Source organism: Colias philodice, chromosome 27 (assembly GCF_061535455.1).
Source record: "Colias philodice isolate Cphi_HAF_F1 chromosome 27, ilColPhil1 Martin Lab GWU primary, whole genome shotgun sequence".
Taxonomy (NCBI): Eukaryota; Metazoa; Arthropoda; class Insecta; order Lepidoptera; family Pieridae; genus Colias; species Colias philodice.
Window position 1 is genome coordinate 3,981,411 of NC_143112.1, and position 25,251 is coordinate 4,006,661.

The following is a 25,251-nucleotide window of genomic DNA, read 5'->3' on the forward strand; positions in this document are numbered from 1 at the left end:
TATTTAAGTTACAAAATTAATAATCAAACAACATGCCGCTACGTTGAAAATGACTAGAAGAAAAAATTAAAACACCTCGGATCAATTTTGGAGTAAACAAATCATTTTCCCCGTATGGGGATTTCCCCGGATGAACTTGGGAAGTTCAAGTTCTCAATACAAGTTTATATTATATTTCGTATTTCTCAAACGAAAAATAAACATTTTTGGAACTTCAAAAAAATTATATTATAAGAAAATTTATGAGCTTACTTTAGTTTTAAAGAAATATACATCCCTTTACTGACACCCCGTAAAATAAAGAAATTGTTGCCAATCACCTTTGCAATCTATTTGGTTTCATTAACTTTATGTTCGAAGATAATTTTTTTTCTAGTAGTTACACGCGTATTTTTTTCGTTTATTGCACGCCTCATAAGCGAAGCGTTGAGGTGGGTACTACTGTCACTTCGCGCAAAACATCTGATTTTTCAAACTTAAAATGTCTTTATGTATCATACATTGCACTTGTAAGATAATACATACACACACATATTAAGAAAAAACACTATTTTTAACGTTCATGATATTTTTGATGTCATTTTTGTTATTTAAACTAGTTAAAAAACAGTTTAAAAAAGTTCTGTCTTGGACGTCCGTGTGTCTGTATGTGCGGATCCTTTTTCTTGTTAACACGATAGCGATCGAAATACTTTACTAATCGAGTCTTTTTTTTTCTCTTACGCTTGAGTATGCTCAGGAATAGAACCCTTTCATTTTTCAGGGTCTGATTCGATGTGGTTTAATTGTTATTAAATAAACAAAAATAATAATTAATAAATATTTATTAAAAAAAAATTATGAGGCGTGCACTTTTGGATTTTCCAAATTATTTTCCATATCGAAATCAAATGTTTAAAAATACGAATATTTGCACAAAACTAAGATAAAAATAATCAATTAACAAAAATATTAAATTTAATGAAGTAGAGCAACTTTCACTTCGGTATGAAGGAAAATCGAGCGTAGAGCACACGTCAGAACGCTCCGGCCCAAGGAGCGCGACTAAAGAAATTCGCTAGGATTTTTCCTAATTATTTTAAATATTTTTTTAATATTTAAAGAATTATCAAAATTAAAAAAAAAATTTTTTTAAAGGATTAATACTCATTGGTCTTCAACCAACTCGAATAAATTAATGGAAAAAATAACTTTTAGCAGTATTTTTCAATAGATTTTGTAAGGCAAAAAATGGGAAATTTAATGAATTTATAACGTTCTAATTAAGAAAATCATAAGTTTTTCGGCAATTGTATTCAGCAGTTTTTAATAACGACTATATAACGATAATAATGCGCTGATCAGATTGTGTAAATTGTAATCGGTTGCAACGTAGTGAGTGCACAAACTTAGCTCGAAATGTCTTTGGGGGAAAGAGACTTATCTTGAAGGCCTGATTAAGGTAACATAAAGTAACTTTATAAATGTGAAAAAATTCACGCGCATTGCGTATATAACACTAATTGATAAACAAGAAAAAAAAATTCAGTTTATCATTTCATTAGCCGGGAAAAAATTGTCAAATAACTTGTTGAAAACGCAATTTTGCTAGACTGCAGCCTTAAAGCAAACGCTAAAACAGTGAAAGTAGAGTAAGTAAAAATGCAATAGTAGATAATAAAAAAGAAAACATTTATCCAATTAAGAAAATGAATAGTCTTAAAATTGTAATTAAGCTAATATTACAGATCAAATACTTAATTAAATTAGAAATATCTAAACCACGTACCATGAAATATTGCATTTTATTCGCAAACTTTTACGCTACTATCAGATCCACGATAATATGATAAATGTGTGAATGTTTGGATCACATTCACAGACATGTTTGGATGTTTTTTTCACTTTCATGCTTCTGTTTGTTGCAAAATGGTTGAACTTATATCGATTATCGATGAAATTTATTTGTTCGAAAATAAAAATCGTAGTTAGTGAATAAAACATGGACATTGGACTATTTTTTTTCAATATTTATTTATTCATTAAATAGTACCTTTCAGGTACAGTGGTACAGTCTTTAATTCGACAATTACAAGGCAAAGAGATAGTTTACTTTGTGATAAATTCTACTCCGACTTCAACAAAATATTTTTTAGGTATCTTTAAAATTGTAGACCTGCATTCATAGAATAACAAAAATACACCAGATTTTTACAAACTACATTTTCCGTTCTGCCATTCACCATTCTTCTAATTTATACATTTTATCAACTTATTGCAATTAGAACCCACCTACATAATATTGTGATAATATGAAATCGTGTAATCCCATGAATAGTGTAGGAAACACAGGCAAAAGCCGGGTTGTACTAGCTAATAAAAAATATGTACATAATACCATTCAGTACCTACATAGAATAAAAAATATATGCATAAAAAACGTCTGCACCAATACAGATAAAAATTATCATAGTTATATTCAATACGATCACAGATAACGTTTTTCCACATTAGCATTGATATATCTGCAATACTGTCAATTGCGTGTTTTCTTCGCGTGTCAATCACGTCGGACCGGAAGCTGAGTGCTTTCTAATCATTCTAGACTTCTCGGCCATCTAGCAACTATTACGCTATATATTAAAACAAATTTATTTAACACGAAACCACAAAGTCATGTGCAGTGAGCGCTCTTTTCAAATTTGGAAGGACTTTCTATTCTTTTAATTTTTTCTTTTTTATTACCGGCCAGTTTTAAAACACAGATAACGTAAATTTATTAAATTAAGCTCTCAGCAGTCTGTATTTGGTATAAGAATTCGTAAGTTAATAAGTTAGGTATCCATAATTTTGAAGTAAAAGTATCTATTCACAGGTTTACAGGCGTATTGTAAGATTTGTAAGTAGGCACCTACCTAACTTATAATTACTGTCGCATTTTGACACTATTAAAATTAAGTATATAAAGAAACATATGCAACAACTAAATAAAAATAAATCTTCTTTTTCTTGTCACGGTAGTTGTATGCTATAGAGTACATAGTTATGTTAACTGACTTAGATTCAAGGAAAATTGCGCTAGTGTTAGGAAATAGGTAGGTACTATATGTATGAAGAAATTCTGAATTCTAACACGTAAACTGTACCATATCAAACATTCGATTTTTCGAATTCGAAATTTAGTATTAACTACCTATATTATATTATTATGGATATTTTAAAATTTTACCCATCGCTCGTCGTCGGTCGTGTGCATAGGCATATAATACATATATATGTATATAAGTATTAAGTACTTATAGTTCTGTATTCGCCATTATCAATTTTGCGATGATAAAAATAATTCTATGAATAGGTAGATAGGAATCTTTTCTGAAGAATATCTAAATACTTAGAATCCAATATATGTAGTCAGTAATCACATTTTTCATACAAAGAATTTGAATAAAAATTACCTTACGAGGATTATCTAGAGCTAGGTATTATATGTGATGTCGCGGAAGAATTCCAACAAATACCCGCGGCCCCATCATTAAAGCGGCTCGACGGAACACAGTGGGGTTTTAGTCGGTAAGAATCCGACATAACCCACGGCTCCTTCCCCGGGGGCCGTGGGTATCTTTGGAAGATTTCCCCACTATAAAAAAAAAAAAAAAAAAAAAAAAAAAAAAAAAGGTATTATATGTGATAAAAACGTAATCAATATATCAGATATACTTTGAACCTGGTTGAGGCTCTGGGATTCGAATCCCTGACGAAGACAAACAAACAAAAAAGTGTTTTTAAGATAATAAGTTGTATTATGTAAGTATTTCTTATTTATTTAATTCTTCAATAAACAGAGAAAACATTTAAACTATCATTTTTATAGGCCTTATCAGATTGTAGATTTTTAGATATAACTAAACATTTAAAGTTTAAACTAATAGGAATTAAAACATATCCGGTATTCGTACGACTCCATATTTCTTATACAAATAAACGAATATTCTATTATTGACAAAAAATATTATCAGATAACACTGTAGCGGTAATAATTGCGCGACACATTCCAATGTGGTTCGTAATTACAGTGTGAAATTATTATGTTGAAGAAGAGTTTAATTTTTAAATAAGTGCGGAAAATATATTCATATACTTAGGTTTATGAAATTATTTATTTATTATAAATTATACACATCGTAATACAATCATTACATACATTCAGTACATTCTTTTAGATTTACACAATTAAATTTAAATACATTAACATAATTTCAATTTTTTTCTACGAAATCAGCGTATAAATAACTATAAGATCCATTAAGCTTAGTACCACATATGGAACACCCTGTATTTTTCTGATTTTTCATGTAGTTTTAAAAATATTACGATATATGTATACCTAAGTACTTAAATATGTGTCATACAGTGTGTATCCAAAACCAAAACGACTTCTCATATTTTTATGATTCATAGCTCGTAAACAATTTTAATGGCCTTAAGTTAAGGGTGTTCTGGCACAACATTTTCCAGCTAATATATAAAATTCTCCACACGCAATAATTTCGTTTCACAAACCGTATTTGTTCAAAACTGAGAACACTCTTAACTATCTATTAGTACACATTTGTATTCTAAGAGCGGTCTCTCTCAAGGTATTACGTGGTATGGTCTAAATTCTAAAGGATTTGCCAGATAGAACGCGTTTTTATCGCATGTTGTCGCTCTGTTTGACGGTTTCAAAATACACCGTCTAAGTGACAAGCAAAGACTTCCCACTTCGCAGTGGTACACATTTGCATGTGTCATGTGCTTGTAGTAGTGAAGCCGATTTGCGCGGTTATACATGTAATATGATGCTTTTTCTCTGTACTATTTATTTACTCTTGTGGTACACCGTACAACACACGCGCTACAAAGTATCTAGGATTTACGCGTTCTATCTAGCAACACCTTAAATCATTGTACTTAATATCATGTGACGTAATCCAAACGATGGCATTGTATTGCTGTCTCCATTGAATTGTGAAATTGCTTAACAGATTTTTTTTGTTTGAGTGCAATTTGCAAATATTTCTGCGCATTTCACACCTTTTTTGTTTGTCTTGTTTGGTATATCTACTGTGGAAACAAAATACAGTAGAGATTCTATTTTGTTTGTAACATATGTGTGTGATTTAATTAATGATCGCAGATGGAATAATCTGGGCCACTCACGAACTGTACTGTTTTTTACACCGATCAGAATGCTATTTACTCTACTATAACTTCTTTAATACAATCTATAGTTATTTGAAATCCTTTAACTTGCGAAAATACTTCAAACTTAACACCAATATTAATAATATTGTTGAATACATTGTATACGAAATCAATAATTACTTTAATTGTAAAATTTTAACCAATTTCCTTTTATAATTTTGAGCACCAGTAACCACCAAAATTACTTTAGACAACTTTGAGCAACAAAAATAATATAGCACTAAGTAATTAGTGGGTAATTACGAACTTTGCGTATCATATAGACCTCGAAAATAACAGTCATACGATATAAACTACAATATCAAAATAACCGTAACTAATCGATATAAAGTATAAACAATTAGATAACGAAAGAAAACATGACGAAAAACCGTTCACAAAGTGCATTGAATCGTAATCGATCGCGTGTAAATTAATTAATGTAATCAGAATTGTAATTAAGTAACTGTACGCCGATCTTGACCTACTACAGACAATCCTGTTTTTATGGTATATGCAGATGTTGGAAAAAAGGTATGTGTTGATTCGCTCTAGGAATTATTGTCTGAAAGCGAAACGTGAAGCGAGCATAGGAACGAGATTGCACGTTGTAGGTATGTAGCTTACACTATAGTCCAAATTGTAGTTTACAAATAGAAATATTGTACAAAATATATCAATTATTCCATAAGAGCACGCGTCAAAACAAAGATTTCCATCAAACATCCGATTCTTGTAAGTATGTACACGATTTTGGAAACTAAATGGCTTCTATCACTTAACTTCTGAATGATATCTATTACTTCCTTAATTATAACAACTTTCTTTCTGTTATTTTATTAAATGGTATTTGTCTGACGTTTAAAATATTTTATCACGATTTTAGAGTAGATTTCTGTCCAAATTCTTACTATGTTAAATGCTATTAACTTTTATATTTTTTCGGTAATAAGCACTTTAAAATATGCCTAATTCTTTCCCATAACATAGATAAATACTTTTTCTATATTAAAAGGTTTAATTATTATTAATTTATTAGTATTAAACGCTAAAATTCTAATAAGTTAACACATATCGGGAAAAAGGTAAAATTTTACCAAAATCAACACCTTCTTTTGTAGATAACTCATACAAACCAGAGATATTGCAAAGTAGGTACTAGGTATTACGAGTAATTAAGGCACAATCGGCTTATCCTACACGACCTAAATTACACCAAGTGTCGTAATCCTAGGCAGTTTGAGGCTTTCTGTGTTTGCTCATGTATAAATCTTAGTCTTTGTCATACATTTTTTCCTGTAGTGGCGTCATGAGTCGGTACGAAGTAACCCATCACGGATTTAAGAACTCAATTTATATGTAATCTTTAACACGTTTTAAATAAATATTATTTTGGATACTGGGTATACTGTTTATTGACACAAAGAATCAAAATACTTTATTGTGCACCAAATAATAGGAAAAGAAGTAAACATAAAAAGAACAGTAAGTTGAGCACAACAGGCGGTCTTATCGCTACGGCAGATACTTATGTAACTTAATTGTAAACATAACTATTTAAATAAACAATTTAATTTTGATGATTGTAACAATTTCACACCAGGCTCTTGAATATGATTAAAATAACAATGAGTACACTCTCGATTCGTTAAAATTTGAATACAATTGTTGCTCAAATGCTTGTCATAAATATTATTATTAATAGAATTTTTTAATTAACATTTATTTTGTAACGAATATATTTGATTATAAAATTCACATATTCATTTATTAAAATGATACGTGTAGGTACTAAACGCGCTTCGTCAATAAAAATACGATGAATATTTAATACGCAATAACGCAATGCAAATGGATCTTCAAGGTCAATTCGATTATAAAATGCATTCATAATTAATTTTCGTTTATAATTTGGCGATATATGAACGCTTTGAGATACCCACATCAACAAGTTTTATTAGTATTCAATAAAAAGGCCAGGTCAAATCTTTTCGGTTGAACGACATAATGCGTTTGACATTGTGCATAACTAATCGTATACGATATTCAATGCTTATTAATCTAACTTGAATACAAGTATGTAAGCAATGTTTTGTGTCATCAAGACGCTAGTAGTACGAGGCATTCAAGATTTTTTTGCTCTACACTCATGCGCGATTGGTCACGGTGTACCACAAGGCCATGTACTTGTACCTATACTATTATTATGTTTATAAAGTTTGTAATGCGCTGTGCATTTCTAATTTTATATACATATTTCTATAAAGAATCTGTACTAGGGCCATTGACACGTACGATGTAGTAAATATACCGGTTTCGTTAGGCGTAGTTTCTTATATGGCTTGAGTTGACTAACATATTTACCTTCTTTGATGTCATGATATTTAATGATACGGAGATTGGTACATGTTTACCATCAACCATTTAAAATTTTAATTAAGTGTTGTTTATGCTAGAATAAAAAAAATATTTGAAATAATATGTAATACGAATAAAGTAAAACAAACCTATACTTACTAAATAATGACTTATCTTTTCATTACAATCGTAAGATCATCATGAAGCCTGTTGCATAAAAAAACGTCAACACAATGAATTTCTTAGAAGGCGCAGCATTAACATAAACATAGTATTGTCTCATCGAAATTAACGCTGGCGGTCGTCTCAGTAGACGGTGGTATGACATCAGGAGAAGGATATGAAGGACGTGCCTGAGAAATAATATGAGTATGTATTATAATACAAATATAAATAGTATGTCTGATAATTATGATTCATAACTTGGGTGCGTAAGGGAATGAAAGACGTGGTAGCCCCCGACATTATCTTGTAAGTATAAAAAGTAGTTTATCATTGTGCCAGCAATTGAAATAACGTAATAAAAGCTTGAAGCGCAGGTTTCTGCGATACTGTAATCAACATTTACAATTTCAATTGGAATCATTAGATCTATGTTTCTTCTTGTTGTTTATCCAGTTCATTTATTAAATTATATCCTTATGAATGGACAGTCATTCAATCATGTGTTTATTTATTTGCAACATAAACTAACTTTATTTCTCAACACATTTCTATTTACCATTTCTTTAGTGTGTCTTCTAATACCCTTTTATTCTATGCAACACTATAATTATACAGAAAGGAAGGATTCCTAATTACGAAAGACAGTCACGTGTTCGTCTTTAACTTATTTCCTTGTCTTTACGCATTAATTTTGCCCAGTAATTATTCACTTGTCCAAACTGCTAAATGTAATTTGTCACTGTCCAAAGCAATTACAACGTTTGTTTCTATACGCAAAGTTAAATTGCCTGCAAGACCATCATTCTTAATGTTTCACACTTCCTTTTAAGATGTGTTTTTTTGCTTCATAAAAGGATCATCAAGGACTTATAGATGTACCGAAGTTTTTCTGATGTCACTAAAATAAGGATAGATGCGTTAATGAGTAAAATTTACCCAGATATCTATATTTGTGAATTGTCATGTTTCTTGGACTATTAAATTGCTAAACAAGCTATGAATGTGTTAACACAATTCTTAAATTAAAATAATGACCATAATTTGCTGTAATTTCATCTTTACATTCATCAACTGTAGTACAATCTACGATTGAGTAGAGATGCGTACAAGTCAACACAGTATAGTTAGTACAGAAATTCCCGTGTGCAAGCGTGAATCGTGACGTAAAAACATTAATTAAAATTTAATTTCATTAGTATCATCGCGTGCCTCAGAGAACAATAGACTGTCAAACGATTTGCTTTTTGCTTGCGAATTTTTGTAACATTTCTTACATAACTGAGCTTGATCGCTTGAAGGCTGTGTTATTATTGCTTTTAACCAAAAATATTTGATCCAAATGAATAGGTATTTATATTATTATCTGTTTTGATTTATTTATTTAGTAAGCCAATTATACTTTTTTGGTAGGTACCTAGGTATTATTGAATAATAAACTATCAAAACGAAATTACAGATATATTTTGCAATAAAATCACTAATTTTAAGAAAAATGTGGTCATGTTGTCGTAAAGTAAAGCAGCGAGTTTTTTCAATTACGTACCAATTATCGAACTCAACAAAATTGTTCTCAATTCGTAGAAACATCACACAACAAGAACAACAAAAACTGTACTTCCGAAAATCTTGTGATCGTTAAGCAGTCGAAGGTTCTATCGATTAATGACAATCTGTGGAACGGGCCTCCGAGGTGATAACAGGCGTAAAGTGTCAAGGTCGAGTACCGAAACGTATTGCATAACAGTAATAATTGTTACAGTAATAAATATTGAGCATAGACTAAGATAGACGACGTTTTGTTGTCTGTGCAAAAAAAGTTTAAAAGAAGTTATACAGTTACCCTAAAATTGACTGTAAACTTGTACACTTGGTTTGAGTCATGAGGTAAAATATTAGGGAAAAGATTTATATTTAATATAAATCTTTTCCCTAATATTGGTTTTTGTCCACGAAAAATTAAAATACCCAGTAGGTATATGAAATATTACGTTTCACATTTGTATTAAGTATGTTTAAAGCAAGTGTAGATCTAAAATCTAAATGCTTGTGAAACTTATAAGTGTATGATTTTAATGCGCAGTAAATATTCTACATACAAGTAACAATACATAAGCCGTAAGAATGTTAAGCAATTATTATAAATACGCAAGTATTCCAAAGGCGGCAATTTTTGTAATCACTGAAATTATCTTTGCATCGATTAACAATAGCGACGTGATAAACGTTAATAATTTAAGTGAAAGGTTAAACAATACTCCTTCATTCAAGTCTAATAAGTATCAAATAGAACCGGTTGGATCGCATATCTCACGTATCGCGATGGTCGCCATCTTGCCGTTTGACAACTAGTTTCGGCGGGAATGCAAATAGCACAGATTATCATCGACAAATTGTCTATGTTTATAGAACTATGCGGTTCTGCTTTACGTGGATTAATCTGACGAGTAGACTTTTAAGCTTGTTTTAGGTGTATGTAACAAGATTTTGTGTTGAAAACACATGTATATTATTGATTGAATTGTCGAAAAGAACAAAATTAGAAAAACATTTATTACGAAGCATTGCCAGGATATATCAATGTTTTGATAGGAACGTTTATGATATTATACAAAAAAAGTGGAATAAAACTTACCTACCTGTATATAGGTACATACAATTACTGCGAAAAGTTATTAAGATTATATCGTGCTTTAATATTCTTTTGTCGTCTCTGACCCGTTGAAATAACCCTATAAAAACTAGAATAATTTCTGCTAAATTGGACAAATTAGAGACTAGATAGACACTCAACATTTTAAAGATTCATAGCGAAGTATTTAAAAAACAATGCACTGTGTATGAAAACAAGTTTACTTTAAGTGATGAAACGGAAGTCATTTAAAAGGCTATTGTTTAGACGTTCCCACAGAAAATTGTTTATCTGAGCTCAAATTTTGATCTGAGATTGTTTGAGATCACATGTTTGTACGATTATTTTTATAGCGATTATTACTTTTCGTGACACGTGTGCTGTCTTTGTGAGATTGGTAACTTTTGGTAGTCTGTTAGGTCTAGTCTAGGGTGAAATCTTAGGGTATAGAGAACTTTATGCTATGGTAAAATGAGGTACCTAACTAAAATATTGCCAAAAGATACGCTGTTACACGTATTTCTCAGAAATCACATGGTTTTGTCATAGTAAAACCATAATTATGAAGTCTTATCTTATACAGTCAATATACAGTAAACCCGCGGTATTCCGACAATCGTTTTGCAGGGCAGTATCGGAGTATCGAATTTGTCGGATTATAGGATGTCGTGATTATAGCCGAAGCCGTGAGCCGGAGTAACGCGGGTCTTATTTTAACCTTATTTTATTAGGCAATAAATGTGACATGAATATAGTTGACGCTTGATAAGCAGTTTACGTATTGTATTATGCTGACTTAATTTAATATTTATACGTTGTAAGTAACTTTGGCTAAAAATTTTTGAAACACAGAGACGGTTATTCTTACCTCACCCCTTTATAACAAGTCGGTTTACAAAAGAAATGAATTCTTTAAAATATAATAGCAGGAGTGAGGACACTCCTTTCATTTTCTACGTTTGACAAGTGACAGGTTGTGTCAACGACCGCGTAGGTGTGCGCTTAATATTCATGCAGTCAGTATGAGTTAAAAATAAACAGCATTCGTATGGATATATTGAATTTTAATATTTTCACACTGTTTTGGTATTAATGTAAGATAATTTTGTATAACCGATGCGATGATGTAACTTAAAAAAATGTAATTTTATATTACATTAGCTTTCCGGCCGCGGCTTCGCCCATTTTGTCTGAAATTTAACAAATAATATACTTAAATCTTCCTCGAGAACTAATCTATCTATTAAAAAAACTCCATCAAGATCTGTTGCGCAATTTTAAAGATCTATACATACAAACACACAGGACAGACTCAATGTTTGATTTTAAGTTCAAAACAGAGGTCAATCATGGGCCAATCCATTATCCAACAAAATGATCCTAAAATCGAAAGTTCAATATAACAAATTGGTGAAAGTAATAATTCATACTTTTTTGTCATTGTGAGTATAATTTAGGAACATTTTTTAATAAAAATGTTGTGAAATTGAAGTAACGTACTAATAAAGTTACTTTTATTAACTCAAATAATGCAAAACATACGAACTATTCACGCAACTCTTGAGTGGTGACATTAGAAAATTGACCAATTATAAACAATTCAAAGAAAATCTCACATTATACAATTAGCGAATAACTGAGGTTCAAGAGACACGTTAGTTAATTATGTGCAAACCGCCTCTAGGATAAAATTAATATTTTTTTTATCTCGACGACATTACATTTTTTTAAATCGCACAGGGGAAAATGTTCTTTGCTTCAAACTAATATGTGTTAATGGCTGTTAGATCTATCGCTACATATTATAATATAAGTAAACATAGGTTTAAATATTTAAATAACTTAATTGATTATATATACTTAATTGATTACTTGTATAAAAATAATTTATTTATTTTGAAGGGAAACTTCTTTAGGCGCGTTGAGAGTAAAATTTCAAGGTCGTATGATGGCAATACCATCACGTACCTAATGCAGTAGCCAGTAAGGCGACGATTTTGGTATCTTTGAATCTTTCCAAAGAAGTTTCACTTCTGACACGTGTGCTCGGCATACACGCTCTTCACTACATAGTATAAAACAAAGTCGCTTTCCCTGTCCCTATGTCCCTATGTCCCTTTGTACGCTTAAATCTTTGAAACTACGCAACCACAGACTAATAATAATATACTACGTATACAACAGACGGTTCACTCCATACAAAAAAATATGCACTATAAATTTACGCAATTAAAGCGCCAGTGGGGAATAAACGTACTACATGTTCGATTATATCTCTTGGTATTTTGCTTTTAACACACTAGATGGCACGTTAAACACAGACTTGATGTTCTTTTCCTTCCAGAGCCACTAGATGGCACTAATGTAAATATATGTACACGTACCTTTTATTTTCAAGTCTTTGGCGTCACACTTGACAACTGTCAACTGTCAACATAATATTTTGTACAGTGTTGCCAACTCAGTGAAATTTCCACTACATCTGGTGGTTTAGCTCCCCCATTTAGCGGACAAATATTGGTTTTAGTGGCTGGTGGATTTTCCTAGTGGTTTAGATGAGTTCAATTAGTGGTAAGGTACGAGTTTCAACCAATAGAAAGATTTACATAAATACTCAAAAAGAACGACTTGAACTATGTGAAACAAGGGTATGATTTTGTGTCATGTTGGTAACAGAACGAACATACGGGAATTCCCCGAAAGTTGTTTGTCTATTGCTTGAATATTTTTGATTATAGACTTTATTACTATTGATCTAAAGTATGATTTGATTCAAAAGGTTATATGTACATTGTACATTCTTTATTTGTGTACAAAAACAATCTGTATAAACAATCAGTCGGTATTGGTAATGCCGCGGCCGCGCGGTAGCCTCTAGCTTGTCGTATTTTAATTAATTTTGTGAAGTAATATAGTTTTACCTTAAAAGGGTTTTACATTAAATATGCCGAAACCACACAAAAATTTCTTTCATAGAAATTTATTCTTCACATACTGAAACTCTAGAAGAAGATTCTTCTGAAGATGATCTTTAAATACATATATTGTAACAAAAATAAAAATTACTTAGTTCAAAATAGATGTTATTTACAAATAACTCGCAAAAAATTCGCCAACGGGCATTCAATATTTACATGTCTCTGGATATTTTTTAGTGTTTTTTCTGGTGGTTTTAAAGACCGATTACTTTAGTGGATTTCTGGTGGGCCACGAGGCTCCAATATGTGGGTTCGAAAAAAAAAGTTGGCAACACTGATTTTGTACCTACTCGGATTTTTAATTAGACAAAGCTGACTCACAGAGTACCTACATTATTATGACTGGTATTTACATAGAGATCTAGAGAGATGCCAATCGCTTGCGCTGAGTACGAAACCTGTGTCTCATAACAAATTTACGCACACAACAGTAAACAAAATAAAAACAATACTTCGCGTTGTGTGCGTGTCATCACACAAAAATTTGAGAGCGACTATTCGTTCGCACACTAGATTGTAAGTGACGTACGTATACAGCACCACACAGCCGCAAGATATGCGTTTACGATAGGGATTGCTTGTCGATAAAATGAGAAACGTTAAAATTAAAACAATTTATAGGCAATACAGTAACTACGTAGAAAATAGAAATGGACACCTTGATGGTAGCATTGATGGTGATGAAGTACATAAAGCATTGCCTATTGACTTATTGTAAAGTAATATAAGTATGAAATAAGTGACTTCTTTTTTTAATCCATGTATAATAATTACTATAAAATTATTGCTCGAGTACCTATCAAATAATAATAATACAATCAGATATTAAGCTAATAGTTATACATTATGATATAAAAATAAGGTAGTAAAATAATACATAATACGATAAAAAATCCGAATCTTATCGACATGGACACACTCGACGCGCATCCTCAACTAACGACCGCGAGCAGCGGCCTGTACTACACGATCGAACGTTTTGTTAGCTTTATTATGTTCATTATACATTGCGGTATTCGAACTTCGCGTTTGAATAGAGTCACGTACAGAAGAAGCATTGTAAACTATTTACATAAATTATTGTGACTGTTTTTCTGTCACATAATGAAGACAAGAAATCACTCTACGTAATATTGTTTTTGAAATTTTAGTAAGAAAATCGTATAATTTTCAGTACTTACCGATGGTATGTGATTCCATTTGACTTAAAGTTGCTGGTTTCACTTCGGTTTTTACAAACTTTAACGGAACAACACGGCATTGTCAAATAATACCCGGCCGACGGTCGAACGTCAACTGAATGGAACAAACAGCATGTGTTCTTTTTTTGGGCATATTGCTGCGACACCGGCCCCGCCCCCTAACCATATCTCCCTTTAGTTTCTTTGATCTGTGGGTATTTAGTTCAGTTTATTTACGAGATTCTGTCAAAACCAAAACGAGAAGCTTTGTTTGTTTTCGTTTTTAATTGTTGACTAATATTTTAAAAATAAGTACGACATACATACCCCTCGTCCCGCGTACCTTGACCTTCCAATATCTTAGATGTTTTACATTTCCGACTGTTAGTTAGGAAATGTATGGATTTCCTAGGAAATGTGTACTATAAAATAATTTATTTCACACATTTCCATGCGATTTTAGGAATTACATACATTTCCTGGGAATTTTATACAATGACGGATTACATACATTTCCGTTAACATATACTTACAATGTTTATAATTATAATGATAAATAGGCAGAAAATAACGGTCTATATAATGTTATGTTATATTATAACCAGTAAATAAAATAAATATTTAATTAAAGTTTATGTGTAAACTGTAATTCGATACAAATGCAGGGTTAGAACAGGATTTTAAAATATGTCTCCGGTATTGGAAACGAAAATTATTAATATTTGTCAAACTGGTTAAATGGTGGTGGAATGTTGTTCCAACACTTATGGCTCTTTCAATTTATGCGTTTCGTATCGGACCGCTAGTCGCTACAGTGCCGAAGCTGTGCGTTTGTCGTACGGCGCACGGCCGGTCGTTTGTTTTCATACAAAATTCACGGTGCGGCAACAGCGCGGCGTCCGTACCGCGAACGCTCGACAGCAGGACGGCAATCTACAGATCACCCATATTTGGCAATCTCGCTTCACCTAATGGCCTTGTCTGTTCAAGCCGAAATGAATTAATTACCTACTGCAAAAATTAAATAATTTAGATTACCTGGAAAAGACAAGGAAAATAAACTTTAAACAAGTGTTCGACCGATTATTACCAAGTAGGTAAATAAATTAATGACAAGACAAGGTAATTAATGCTAATAATTTCCTAAAGAAAACATTTTTTTCAAAATTTTCACATAATAGGTACTAGTACCTAACTAGACTCAAAAGTTTATGATAAGTCAATGAATGATAAATAGAATAGGTATGTTTAAGTAAAATGAAGTAGTTTATTTTACAATAAATTAATCTTATAAATTACCAACTTTCATTCTACGGCTTCAACCGTGTGCCTTATTTAATCCCTGTTCCTACACCTTGAATCCTATTTATGCAACAAAATTGAGATGTCCTTTTTCAACGTAGGTATGTACCGTGTATGTATACCGAAATTTCCGTCAAAATCGGTTCAGACGCGTGCGGGAATACCTATTTTCTCGTGGTCCCACTATTTTCTATTTTGTCCTACTATGACGGAGTAACTTTCGTATTTATCTACAAAACAGAAATGATTTGATTGTTTGTTTGTTTGTATTGAATAGGATCCGAAACTACTGGATTGATTTGAAAAATTATTTCACCATTCGAAGCAAAAATTATACCTACCTGATGAACATAGGCTACTTTTTATAACGGGAAAATACTTCATTCTTATGGGAATCGATGTCGAAATATTTAATTTTAGGCGCATAAAGAAAAAAACGCAAAGGATCATTCAAAACCTTTTCTACGGTTTAAACCTCAAAACTTTTTGGTTCATACTTCATATAAAGGTAATCTGATAGGATTATTTAGAAAATAAAACAAGATGACGTAGGTAGGTATTTAACTTTAGTTTCGATTTATTATCATTATGATGATTTCTTGATATTCTTAACGACGCGGTTGGCGCAGAGGTAAAGTAACTGCCTACTGTGCTGACGGTCGCGGGTTCGATCCCCGGTCAGGGCAAATATTTGTGTGATGAACTTGATTATTTGTTTTTGGGTCTGGGTGTTATCTATAAATGTATTTATAAAATATTAAATTATATTTATCGTCGTCTAGTACCCACAACATAAGCCTTAATTGAGATTACTGTGGGACTAGGTCGATTTGTGTAATATTGTCCTTTAATATTTATTTATAATTTATATACTTATAATTAAATGTGACTAGAAATAATATACTTACTACGGTTTAAGTATAGGTTGTATTATGTATATTATTTTGTAATGAGATCTTGCAATCAAATATTCACACAATCTCGCAAGTTTTCCGACAATTCATTTTTCGTATGAAAACGATCAATACACTAGGTACCTACCTAATATAAGCCGCTACAGGAACGCAGTTAGTAATAATTAATAACGGCTTTAACCCATTTACAATATTTTTTATAGGTAGTGCAAAGGCAATGAGGTTATGTATTAAAAACGTAGTATATTATTATTAGTCTGTGGTCTGTGATATTATTATTAGTCTGTGTTAAAAACGTGAAAAGTAACGTAAAAACGTCTTAGTGCCATCTAGTATTCGTTTAGCATCGCCAAATCGGAGGAGAATAACTTGTTTATAGTAGTTTCATGAGATGGCGTTGTTTTGAATATAAACTTTTCTGTAAAATTAGTTAAAATCGAGTGAAAATTAAATTAAATAGGTAGGTTCCATTTACAAAAGTATGTAAAAAATTATAAAAAGCAATGAAATTGCAATTAAATCTAATTTTATTTTTTGCTGGTTAAAATGATACACTTAGCGGCATCTATTGGTAGACGGATGGCATTAATCGTCTTTTGTATGTAGTGCACCAGACATGACGCAACGGATTTTGATGCGGTTTTTTTTAATAGATAGAGTGATTCAAGAGGAAGGTTTATATGTATAATAACATCCATTAAATAGTGGAGAAGTACTGTTATTTTTGAGGTTTCTAATGTGATGTCGTAAAAAATTACATTTTTTTCCGCTTACATTGCAAACGCAGGCTGAACCCTACGAGTTTTATCAAAATAATGTACTAAGTATTATACACATTGAAAAGGTCTACAGAAAAGTCCGCGATGGTATATGTCTATCTCTTATGGATAACCCAAAATAACTTTTTTTTGTCATTTACTTTTTACGACAAATAATGGCTCATTTTCGATGCGATTTTAACTAATACAGCATTAATCCTTAACCAATTAAATACCTTGAATACATTGTTCATTTAATATAGATCTATATGGCCCTTTACACCGTATGATTTAAGTGAATATTTTCGAAGATATTACAGATTTAAAAATTGCGGGACGTAGCGTTTGCGGCGGTACCGGCCGGCCGCCCGGCTATCGGGCGAGTCGAGCGGGCCGCTATGTTTTTAATTTTATATAATACTAGATTTCCGCCCGCGGCTTCGCCCGCGTTTTCAAAGGAAAACGCGCATAGTTCCCGTTCCCGTGGGATTTCCGGGATAAAACCTATCCTATGTGTTAATCCAAGTTACCCTCTATATGTGTGCTAAATTTCATTGTAATCGGTTCAGTAGTTTTTACGTGAAAGAGTAACAAACATCCATACATCCATACGTAAACTTTCGCCTTTATTATAGTACTAGCGACCCGCCCCGGCTTCGCACGGGTGCAATGCTGATACTAAATACACTACAGAAAAATTGTGAACCTTGTATAGGTATAAAAATATAGCGGCCCGCTCCGGCATCGCACGGGTATAAAATACCTACATAGCCGGGCGGCCGCAAACGCTACGTCCCGCAATTTTTAAATCTGTAATATCTTCGAAAATATTCACTTAAATCATACGGTGTAAAGGGCCATATAGATCTATATTAAATGAACAATGTATCCATGGTATTTAATTGGTTAAGGATTAATGCTGTATTGGTTAAAATCGCTTCGAAAATTAGCCATTATTTGTCGTAAAAAGTAAATGACAAAAAAAAGTTATTGTGGGTTATCCATAAGAGATAGACATATACCATCGCGGACTTTTCTGTAGACCTTTTCAATGTGTATAATACTTAGTACATTATTTTGATAAAACTCGTAGGGTTCAGCCTGCGTTTGCAATGTAAGCGGAATAAATGTAATTTTTTACGACATCACATTAGAAACCTCAAAAATAACAGTACTTCTCCACTACTTAATGGATCTTATTATACATATAAACCTTCCTCTTGAATCACTCTATCTATTAAAAAAAACCGCATCAAAATCCATTGCGTAGTTTCAAAGATTTAAGCGTACAAAGGGAAATAGGGACATAGGGACATAGGGACAGGGAAAGCGACTTTGTTTTATACTATGTAGTGATTATATATGTACAACGTTCACAGTTTTTCTGTAGTGGATTTTGTATCAGCATTGCACCCGTGCGAAGCCGGGGCGGGTCGCTAGTATTTAATAAAATGTGTGTATTACACTTTATAAATAAGTTATCTGACATCATAACTTTGTTTTAACTTACGATTATTTTAATGAAATAAAAAATTCCTTCCAATCTACTAAATTCCCTTCAAATAGGAATTTCCAAACATATGAATGCTTTAAATTCGCTACACTTAAGTAATTCTGTTTTAATCACACTAAAACATTGCATTATCTTGGGAACATTCTCACGGCACAAGACACGTGTGTCTTGTTATATAAGAAACTAAGCTAGTTTCTGAATTTTAATTAAGTTTACACATAGGTACATGTGGTATTACCACAAAACAATTTAAACACAGTCTAATTTTAAACCAGGGATCTGTCCCTTTAATGGTTGTCCATGTGGAATACAAAACCAGATAGAAAAAAAACCCGCGCTTAAAGTTAAGCCCTGTCTAACGTTTTTTGTGGTAAGACAGATGGTATCTGGAAAACCTGCTTTATTCAAATATTGTTTCCCTAGGTACCCCTAACATGCAACATTACAACATATAGACATACGAAGTAAATATATTTCCATGGAAAACCCCCAACCTATTTCATAACATCATGTGACTAGTTTTTAATACCTATAATCTACATCCGCAAATGTACTGTGTAGGTTGACGCTAAAAAACAACAATTCAATGAATTTCATACTCATTCGATATGAATAAAACACTAGCTGTGCCTTGCGGTTTCCCCTGCGGACGAACTTGCATGGAAAATCAAGTATTAGCTCATGTGCTATTCTGATTTACACCATATACCTACTCCTAAAAAATAACAAACGTCCATCCATCCATACGTACAAAATTTCGCGTTTATAATATTAGTATGATAAGTTCGCATATTGTTTAAAATGCAAATCTTATAACTCATTGTACTATAATATAAAATCAATCCGGTCTCTGTAAGTCGAGCACTCAATCATTATCCGTTCGCAATGACTTGCGACAGATTCTGTTACAAATTACAATTTGTATTGAAATGACAGTTATAATAAAATGACGCAATGTAGGTAAGGCCGGTCTGTGGTGTGTGTGGACTGTGGTCACAGCCTAAAAAGCTGACGATTAAAATGTTTGAAATAATCTTCTTGGAAATAATATTTAGTTAATACATATCAAAACTTCTTTAAAAGAAAATATTTTTTATTGCCGAAAATTTGACACTGGCACACTATAATAAGCCGCCAAAAAAAAGTTGTTATGTCATAATTTCCCGCGCACTCGCTTATTTTTTTCTGTGAGCAATGACCTCAGCGCTACGTGTTTGTTCTATAGACTTTATGATATATTGATAGAAAAGTTAATAATGATTAAGAAAGTTAATAGACTGGTCGGAAGGTTAAGTAAAAAAGGAATAATGTGAAAGCGATTGTGACCCACTTGTCTATGATCTCTACTGTGTAGGAGCTGCTGAATGAAATAATGTCAATAATTAAACTTGAAACCATAATATTATATAGTGAAAATATAAAAAGTAAAAACACTAATATATAACAAAGTTAAGAGTGCCTACAGTTTTAAAGTGAAACTTTTATTACATCGTCTCAAACTTTTGGTCTGTGTAGCGCATGACGGTCGGCTGCCGAGTAGGTATACCTACTCGGCAGCCGCGATACACGCGACATGCGCTACACAAAGCAGTGTTCGGAACCGTTCGAACAGTTTCACTTTTACCGTGGTTTCATAAAACCACACAACATTTTTTATTCTTATTTCTATATATCGTTGATCTAATACGTACCTCATAGTTCTGTAATCATGTAAGATAGGAAAGAAGCAATAGCTTAAAGAAAATTGACAGAGGTTTTCACACAATCTGTGTATCTATGACGTCGTAAATTTATTTATTTATTTATTTATTTATTTAGCCTTTTGAACTGGGTGAGTGTATGGGTGTATAATCCTCTAGAATATCTCTCAGCTCAGTGTGCCTTCTGGCAAAGGCCTCCTCCAGTAGTTTCCATTGTTTCCGGTCTTTGGCTACTCTCCTCCAATTGGGTCCCGCGGTAAGTTTAAGCTCATCTTCCCAGCGCATATGTTGACGTCCTCGACTTCTCTTGCCATCCCTTGGATACCAGTTAGTCACAATTTGGCTCCATTTTTCTTGTCTAGATCTCAACATATGGCCGGTCCATCTCCATTTTTGGAGGTCTATTCTTTCCAGGATATCAGTCAGTTTTGTTTTCTCTCTTAATTGCAGGTTACTGATTCGATCTTGCCTTTTTGATCTTGTGATGCTCCGTTCCATGCTTCTCTGGCACTTTGCTAATTTTTCTCGATGGTATTTGGTAAGGGACCATGTTTCGCAGCCGTAGGTTATGCAAGGAAGGATACAGGTGTTGAATACTTTTCTTTTTATTGCCATGCTGTGATCTTTTGATTTTACAATTTCCTTCAGAGACCAAAATCTCTTCCATCCATTAGCAATCCTTTTATTTAGTTCCTTAGTTGTTTGGTCTCTTGGGGACATTATCTGACCCAAGTAGCAATATTCGTCGACATATTCTATTTGTTGATCTTCGATTACAATGGGATCCATTACCGAGTTGGTCATCAGTTTTGTTTTTGTTATGTTCATTTTTAAACCCACTTTCGAGCTCTCTTTATTTAGAGATTTGATCATCTTCCCAAGTGTCTTTGGATTTTCTTCCAGAAGAACAAGATCATCCGCAAATCTTAAGTGGTTTAGTTTTCTTCCAGCTACGTTGAGGCCTAGGTGCTCCCAGTCCAGATTACGAAAGACGTTCTCCAGAACTGCTGAGAACAACTTCGGCGACATTGGGTCACCCTGTCTAACTCCTCTCTTGATTCTTAATTCTTTACCCAAGGCTTCCAATTGGATTTTTGCTTTGCTGTTTGAATATATATTCTTAATAATGTTGATATAAGCAGCAGGTATACCTTGCCTTCGTAAGCTTTCCCATATTGCTTTATGACTAATACAATCAAATGCTTTAGCATAGTCTATAAAGGCTATGTATAATGTTTTGTTGAACTCATTATACTTTTCAATAATCTGTTTTAGTGTGTGGATGTGGTCTATTGTAGAAAAGTTACGTCTGAATCCAGCTTGCTCTATTGGTTGGCTTTCGTCTAATTTTGCGCTTATCCTGTCCAAAATGACCTTTGCGAAAATTTTGTACACATTCGACATTAAGCTTATAGGTCGATAGTTACTGATGTCATCCTTTGCGCCTTTCTTATGTAGTAGGATTATATGTGAAGTTTCCCATTGTGTTGGTACATATCCAGATATCGAAATTTGGTTGAACATCTTGGTAAGTATTGGTACTAGTTCTTCAATAGTGCCTCTTAACATCTCGTTCCTTATTTTGTCTGGTCCCGGAGCTTTCTCCATTTTTAAACTTTTTATTGCCTTTTCCACTTCACTCTTCAAAATATCGGGTTCCCTATCTGGCATGCTTTCTGCTGTTATACTTTGAGATGGTGGTAAATTAGGATGGTTGTGTGCGTCTTTGTTAGAGTAAAGTTCTTTATAGAACGTCGTGGCTAGTTCCTGTATACATTTCCTGTTTGTGATAGTATCTTCTTTTTTCCTTAGTTTGGGCACCCACTCTTTTCCTGATTCTCTCAGTTCTTTTAGAGCTTTTCTTACACCACCTGTTCTCATTACTTGTCTCTCTAACACTTCTAATCTCTTATTTTTGCGGTCTTTCCTCATATTTTTGTTGATTTGTTTGCTTATTTCTGTAATTATTTTTATGTTCTCTTTGTTTTTTCCTTGGGCCAGTAAGGATTTTCTGCGGTTAATTAGTTGGATGGTTTCATCGCTAAGCGGGTACTTGTTTTTGGTTTTGTTGGTATTAATAGTTGTAGCAAGTTTATTTTCCAATTTTCCATAATTTACTGTGATGTCGGTTTCATTTTCAAATGTTAGTTCTTTAAAACTATCTTTTATAGACATGCCAATTCTTTTGTAATTTTCCGTGGTGGTTAGGATTGAGTTATAAGTGGTAATGTTCTTCCTTCCTTTTTTTGGTGGTAATGCCAGAATTGTACTTCTGACCATCCGATGATCTGTGTTAAAATTTAGTTTTGATATCACGCTTGTATTTGAAAACGCCTTAGGGGAATTGCTCATCATATAATCTATTTCATTCTTATATCTGCCATCTGGTGAGATCCATGTCCATTTATTTTTTGGATGTTTTCTGAATATACTGCTGAGGAGAGTTAGGTTGTGTTCTAACAAGAATTCCACAAGCTTTTGGCCATTAGAGCTTCTTTTGCCATATCCGTATCTGCCCAAAACATACTCCTCCTCATTTTGTTTTTCCCCAACTTGGGCATTAAAATCTCCCATCAGTATGATATGGTTGTTTGTATAATTCCTGATAACTTTTGCCAGGTCGGCATAGAAGGACTCTGTTTCTGATTCTGCAGCTTGCTCAGTTGGTGCATATGCTTGAATGATAGTCCAAGTCTTTGTATAGTTTGGTAATTTAATGTTAAGCACTGCTATCCTTTCAGAGATACCATAGATGTTTTGTATTTGTTTTTTCAGAGTCGTCTTTATGAGGAATCCAACTCCTCTTTTGCCTCCCTTTTCGCCTTTGTTAAACAATATGTAATCTTGGTATTCACATATCGTTTCGCCTTCTCTTCTCATTTCACTGATTCCTAGTATGTCCCACTTTATCTCTTGGATGGCAATATTCAGTTCTGCAAGTGTATCTTGTGTTCTTAGAGTTCTTGTGTTTAATGTTGCAATATTGATTCTATTTATTTTTCTACTATAATTATAATTATCTGGAGGGTTATGGTCTACACTTCCCTCGGCGACCAACCGTGGTGGGAAGGATTTTTTTAAGTATTTTTTAAAATTATTAAATGGTTGTTTTTCCTGTTTTTGTTTTGAATTTCCGGTTCTAGTTGTTGGTTTTTGTTTAAGTTTATTATGTGAGCTTGTTAGTTTTTTGAACTTTCTGAGTTTGAGGTTGATGTAGTTCTGTCTCTACCCATGTACTGTAATGTTTGGTTTCAATATGTCTTTTTGCCCCGTACTCTTTGCTTTATTTGCTTTGTTCTCGAGCTCGTTATGCGTGTTCGGTTTTTTCAACGTTGGTAAGTTGGGGGATACAGTTTTGTCTCTCTTCCTTTTTTCACGCTGATTGTCTTTTTGCTTTTTAATTACAAGCTGGTCTCCTCTCATAAAAGCTATGTTTCCCTTTTTCCATTCTTCCTCAACTTTGGACTGTAGTTTTTTCCGAGCCTCAAGGACATCTTTGGGAAAGTCCTCTTTGACATAGATGCCTGGTGGTAGTTTTGATTTTGATTTTAATATTAGATGTTTCTTCCACATAGTAGAGAATGTAACTACCACAGGGCGATTTTTGCTGGTTTTCGCTCCAATTCTGTATATGTTCTTTATTTCGTGGCTGTCTAGATGTACTTCTGCTTCTTCGATGATATCTTTAATGTAGTCAACAAGTTCTGCTTCTCTTTTTCCATTTTCATCGACGCCAAAAAATATCAGGTTGCTTTTCCGCTTGTCATTTTCCAAGTTAGTTATTCTGTGTTCCAGTTTCGTTATTTTAGATTTTAAATGAACGTTTTCTTGACGTCGTAAATTAGCATAAAGATATACATAAGTATATAATATATTTTACTGCTAGCCTAACACGCCACTTCCGCTCTTAAGTAAACTTTCAAGTACCTAGTTTACTAATACCACATAACTAACTTAGAGCCACAGATCTATGGCTATGTAATGACTATGTAAAGCTTAACCAACATCAATACCAATTTATATTCAAACTTCCAAAGCAACTTAAAAATTACAAATTGTAGAATATACGTTACATAACCGAATTCCTGCACATATTTCAGAATAAATTACTTAATTCCGACTACACATACATACACGTAAAAGTTGCATATAAATAAATCAAAGCAACAACTTCCCGTCTCTTACGCTAAGTACGAAAGCAAATGACGTGTGGAGTCGCGTGTTTTCTATCACTTGCCGGTAAACTTTAGAAACTTACGATAAACACTTGACGATTAATATCTATATGCAAATTGGTATTACTTTCTATTTGTTTATGTTGTCAATGTTCATTATCAAATGTCTTTCCTTTTGGTAAATATTGTTTATGGTTTCAAATTCTTTGATTTTTGGAATCATAAATTCTCAACCGTCTATTGTGTTAATTCGATTGTAAAATAGTCGATAGGTATAGCAAAAGATTCGTTTTCAAATAAAAAAATGTTATATTGTATTACTAAATTATTATTTAAAATAAATAAATACAAATCGGTAGATTCCAATTAATCTATT

General features: G+C 32.7%; 1 protein-coding gene across 1 annotated transcript in view; it reads left to right on the forward strand.

Moving 5' to 3' along the window:
* The window catches only part of LOC149476574 (uncharacterized), a 53,794-nt gene that overhangs the window by 17,190 nt on the left and 11,353 nt on the right, over positions 1-25,251 (forward strand). The gene's annotated exons all lie outside the window — the stretch shown is intronic.